This window comes from Lycium barbarum, chromosome 9 (assembly GCF_019175385.1).
Source record: "Lycium barbarum isolate Lr01 chromosome 9, ASM1917538v2, whole genome shotgun sequence".
Classification (NCBI taxonomy): domain Eukaryota; kingdom Viridiplantae; phylum Streptophyta; class Magnoliopsida; order Solanales; family Solanaceae; genus Lycium; species Lycium barbarum.
The window spans coordinates 72,297,084-72,303,267 of record NC_083345.1 but is presented as its reverse complement, the minus strand read 5'-3'; positions in this window follow the sequence as shown (position 1 = coordinate 72,303,267).

Here is a 6,184-nt window from a genome sequence, read left to right as displayed (position 1 = left end):
AGCCAAGAACATTAGCCATCCTAGTGGCTCTAAGAATAGGAGTTTCTTTGAAATCATACATATACATTGTCTGTTTGTTTCACAAGGATCATGCCAAAAGAAAGAAAGGGTAAGCCTTACATACCTTGCCTGCTTCCTACGCTAATCCAACTTAAGTCCCGACTTTTGCAAGATCTACAACAATATTAGTAGATATCCAACATTAGCTATAGACACTTGAAAATCCAATCCTAAACTAACACTTCATTTACAGAAATTTCGGCAGCATTTCCCCTGTAATTACAACCAACCACGAGAATTCAACTCGGCCAAATCATCAACAACAATCCCAACAATCATGCCAACAACATCAACAATCAATTCAAAACGCATTCTAACGTTAGTAACTCTTTTCTACATAATTCGACAACATCCCATTTACATTCAAATCGACCATATACAGTCAAGCTAACACCAATGATCTCACATTCAAGTGTTAATCCGAAATCATTCTAACATGATTCAAGAACACTTCAAGCAATTCACACAATATTCAAGACAACCCAACCAACATACCACTTCACCCGAAACCTTCCAAATTCAACGAGAACAATAACAACACATTTCCTTGTTTCAAATTCATGAACTACACCAACAATTCTCATGTTAACGACATTATCCTCATGAATTCAAGAAACTACATTAGAATCGCATTGGCTTCTAAAACAGCCCACACGGTTACCACTTCAACTTGAGCCATTAAATTTTCATTTTTATCATAGAATCAACAACAACAACAACCAAAAAAAAATACTAAGTAAAATTAGTTCATCACTTCTACACAAAACAACCGCCCACACGGCTACAACCCAACACACATATTTTCGCGAATTTCATCCACTTCTACACTTTACAACATATACAAACCATCCATAACATATGAAAAGAAGATTAAACCTTACCTTTTCCACTTATCGTCTTACTTGGCTAAGGTTGCTCCTTGCAAGAATGAATGGTTTACTTGCCCCAACAACTACTCCACGTTCAAGAGGACCTTCCAATTGGTTGGATTGCTAGAAGAAAATAATTTTTTGATCAATTTTTCAAGGGGTCAATTTTGGCTTGCCATGGCCGAATGGCCTTCTTCTTCTTTTTCTTTTTCCAAGTCTCTCCAAGCTTCTAAGGTGAAAGATGATAAATATGACTAATTGGTCATCCTTTATGTACATATATTAAGCTTCCATGTGGGCCATGGCCCACACCACCTTGGACGGCCACTTGGCCCTTTTTGCTTCATGAATATAAGTTTTCCATAATTCACTTTTAACCCCAAATTTTCCTTAATATTCCATACCAATAATACTTACAAGCAACTTGTACATTAAAACCAAACCGGAAAATAGCCTTGTCCTTAACTTATCGCGGTTAGCTCGAAATGTCCCAATGTACAAAATACGGGATATAACAATAAAGTAACGATAAAGAATAGGTATCCCCACCCCAGGATTGACGATCTATTTGACCAATTGCAGGGTGCTAAGTGTTTCTCGAAGATAGACTTGCGGTCAGGTTACCATCTGGTGTGGGTAAAGGAGGCAGATATCTCGAAGATGGCATTTAGGACCAGATACGGGCATTGTGAGTTTAGAGTGATGTCTTTTGAGCTGACCAATGCTCCAGCGGTGTTTATGGATTTGATAAACCGGGTATTCAAACCATTCCTATATACGTTCGTTATCGTATTTATTGATGATATTCGAGTTTATCACGTTCAGAAGAGGAGCATGCAGACCATTTGAGGACGGTACTTAGGGTGCTCCAGCACCATAAGTTGTATGCTAAATATTCTAAGTGCAATTTTTTGTTGAATTCAGTAGCATTCTTGGGGCATATTATTGGAGCTGACGGTATTTGGGTAGATACGCAGAAGATTGAGGCAGTAAAGAGTAGTCCCAAACCTACGACACCTACTGAGGTACGTAGTTTTCTGGGGCTTACAGGATATTACAGAAGATTCGTAGAAAAGTTTGTCTCGATTTCAATGCCTTTAACAAGGCTAACCCAAAAAAGCAGCTCAGTTCTAGTGGATTGATGCTTGTGAGCAAAGCTTCCAGTTGCTGAAAGAAAAGTTGACGACGGCTCCGATTCCAGCTCTTCCTGAAGGACCAGATGGATATGTTATCTATTATGATACTTCAAGTATTGGACTAGGCTGTGTATTGATGCAGCATGGCAGGGTTATAACCTATGCCTCCAGACAGCTCAGAAAGCACAAGAAGAATTATCCTACACATGATCTGGATTTAGTAGCACTGATTCATGCCTTGAAGGTATGGAGGCATTATTTATATGGCATTCATGTTGATATCAATACGGATCACAAGAGTCTCCAATATATCTTTAAGCAAAAAGAGCTGAATTTATGACAGAGACGGTGGTTAGAGTTACTAAAGGATTATGATGTTGATATTCTATACCATCCACGGAAAGCAAATGTTGTAGAAGATGCTCTTAGCCATAAATCTATGGATAGCTTGACGGATATGCAGCCAAAAAGGAAGGAGATAGTTCGTGAGATTTACCGGCTAGCCAGCCTTGGGGTTCGTTTGGCTAATTCGAGAGATAGTGGAATTTCTGTTTAAGAAGTTGCTGAGTCCTCTATCATAGAAGAGGTAAAGAGACATCAGTACGAGGACCCTGTTCTGGCACAGTATAGAGCTACATCCCTTCAAAAGGAGAAAACCCCATTAGAGGTTACACCTGACGAAGTGCTACGCTATAGAGGCAGATTGTGCGTACTTGATGTTGCCGGGCTACGACGACAAGTTATGGGAGAGGCACATTATGCCCGTTATTCTGTTCATCTGGGGTCAACGAAGATGTATCATGACTTCAAATGCTTATATTGGTGGGATGGCATGAAAAGGGACATAGCAGAGTTTGTTGCTCAGTGCCCAAATTGTCAACAGGTTAAGTTCGAGCATCAGAAGCCAGAGGTGGATTATTGCAGGAGATAGAGATCCCAACCTGGAAATGGGAAGTGATTAATATGGACTTCATTACAGGTTTACCTCAAACCCAACAGATGTATGACTCTATATGTGTTGTTGTAGATAGGCTGAAAAAATCAGCACACTTTCTTCCAGTCAGGACTACTTATTCAACTGAAGACTATGCGAGGTTATACATCAGGGAGATAGTGAGACTTCATGGGGTTCCCACAGCCATTATTTCAGACAGAGGAGCTCAATTTACAGCTAGCTTCTAGAGATCGTTCTAGGAGGGATTGGGGACACAGTTGAGTCTTAGCACAACATTTCACCCTCAGACCGATGGACAGGCTGAGCGTACTATTCAGATGCTAGAAGATATGTTACGAGCCTGTATTATTGACTTCAGAGACAGCTGGGATAATCATTTTGCACTTATTGATTTTCCTATAATAATAGCTACCATTCTAGTATTCAGATGGCACCGTACGAGGCCTTATGTGGGAGGAAGTGCAGGTCACCTATCGGTTGGTTCGATGTAGGTGAGACTAAGTTCATAGGCCCAAACATGATTCAGCAAGCTATTGATAAAGTGAATTTTATTCAGGAGAGATTATTGGCAGCCCGGAGTCGACTTAGAGTTTTAGGTTGATGACTGCGTATTCCGGAAGGTATCACCCATGAAGGGTGTGATGAGATTCGGCAAGAAGGGGAAGCTTAACCTGAGGTACATTGGGCCTTATCATATTATTCGTAAGGTAGGCAAGGTTTCCTATGAGTTGGACCTACCATCCGAGTTGGAAACGGTACATCCAGTCTTTAATGTATCAATGCTTCATAAATGTATTGGTGGCCCTTCTAGAGTATATCCTGTAGATGATGTCCAGGTAACGGAGAAGTTGTCTTATGAGGAGAGCCCCATAGCTATCCTTCATCACCAGGTTAGAAGGTTACGCACTAAGGATTAGCTCCCGTCAAAGTATAGTGGCGAAATAACGATAGGGAAGAGGAGACTTGGGAAGCCGAAAACGAAATGAAGAATAAGTATCCTCATTTGTTTCCTATGCTTGCAGGTAATTCAATTCCTTACTTAACTATATTGATGGTTAAATGAGACTATATGATATATTGTGGCCCTGTGAGGCATCTGTGGGTTTGCTGAATGCAGGTTGGTAGGTATAGTTATAGAGGAGACTCTGCCGATTTTTTTTTACATGAGACCTATATAAACATTCAAGGAAGAATGTTTCTAAAAGGAAGAGGATGTTACACCTCGTAGTTGAACGTTGAGTTCCATAGGTGTCAACTGCTAAATTGTGAACACTAGAGTGATATGCGCCTATTTTATGGTTATAAGGGTTTACGATCATGTATGAGGAGTATTAGAAGGATTGGAGGTCAAATGGGCGGAAGATGAAAAATTAGGCGAACTGGGCATAATTTCCCTTTGCGTTCACGAGGGTCAATTATTGAGTCGGTTTCCACCGACTTTGACCCCTTATATAAAGGGTAAAAACCCCTTTTTTCACCAGATTTTTCCCACAAAAAACTTAAAAATCATAAGAGGGGGTGAGGGTATCAAAAATTGAGCAATTTTCAAGTGGCGGAGTATTAGTTAGGTTCGGATAGCGCATAGTCCTAGTTGTAGTCTTGTTTCGCGGTGGATTTGGTTTGCATTCTAGGCGAACATGGAAGATATTGATGTCTGTTAAAGCCGTATCTTCGAAGAACACATATCAAATTTGAAACATAAATACGTTGAGTTAGGGTTAAGTAAAACCACTTTGGAATATAAAGAGCGATCATTATTAAGTATATTTAATGAGTGAAGGATGTATATAAGGTATACCGGAAGGTTTTATAAGGAAATGAGTGGAAGAAATGAAGTAGTACGACTTTGGAGAAAGGATGGGTAATGTTTTGTGTGAAAATTTTGGTCCAAATTGGGGGACGAATATATCTTAGCGCATGAAGTGTTTTAAGGTGAAACAAAATCCTAAAATGAAGTTCGTCGAGTCTAGTTTCCAACACAACAAACCGCTCATCGATAGGACATCGGAGTAGAGAATTATGGACGTTACAAGTTCAGCTGACAGAGCAGAAATGCGTGCTACATTACTGCTACAGTACCGACCTGCTACGGTTCTGCTACAGTAAAATGCTACAGTGACCCACCCGAATCTGACCCTTATATAAAGGGTAATGACCCTTTTTTATCCATCAGATTCTGCTAGAAATTTTCAGAAATTGAAGAGAGAGAGAGGGAAACAAAAAGTGAGCAATTCTCAAGTAGCAAAGTAGTAGTGTAGGTCCGGGTAACGCATGGTTGTGATTCTAATATTGTTTTGCGGTGGATTTTATCATGTACATTGATGATATTTCTGTCTTAACAAGAAAAAAGGTATGAATCTTTCTCTTTTGGTATTATTTAAGGCTTATTTATGGAGATAAAGTCGTTAAATAATTGTGTAGTAAGTTGGTTAGTTCTAGAAGTTGGAAAACAACATGTGGGCTGTTTTATGGTGCATATTTGGTTGGTATTGTTGTTGTTGTTGGTTGGTTGCTGAATTGAGATTCCGGGCGAGGCATATAAACAGGGGAGATGCTGCCCGATTTTCAGCAGGATATAAATTAGTTTGACTTGAGAGCTTAGCACAGATATACTACGATGAGTCTAACGATTGTGTGAATCCTCTTAAATGTAGACTTGCGAGGTCGGACGAATAAGTGTAGATAATTAGAGGCTGAACAGGTATGTTAAGGCTAAACCCTTTCTTTCTTAAGGCATGATTCTTTTGTTATAAACCTTTGTGCCATATCCATAATATCCTTGCTTCCACAAATTCTAGAAGCCTATGAATCTCATGATCCTTACGATATTCTTGAGCTTAGTCATGATCTTGAGACTATTCATTGAGATTGATCTCACCTCATAATACTTGTTCTTTCGAGGTGAGATATAGCGATGACGATTCTATTCCTAATGCTATCTAAGTTCATAATTCTCGAGACTCCCATGACACCGAGCCTACATGGCTGGGTAAGATAATACCATGCAAGACGCTATGTGTATATATATGTACTATCGCGCCTTAACGGCCGGACGAGATATTATATATGGATACATATGGAAAAGTCTTTTTTTTTAAAAGCTAAGCATGCACGACATTCGCCTTAAAAGGGCATTCAGAGGCACAAGTTGATCTCTTTTATAT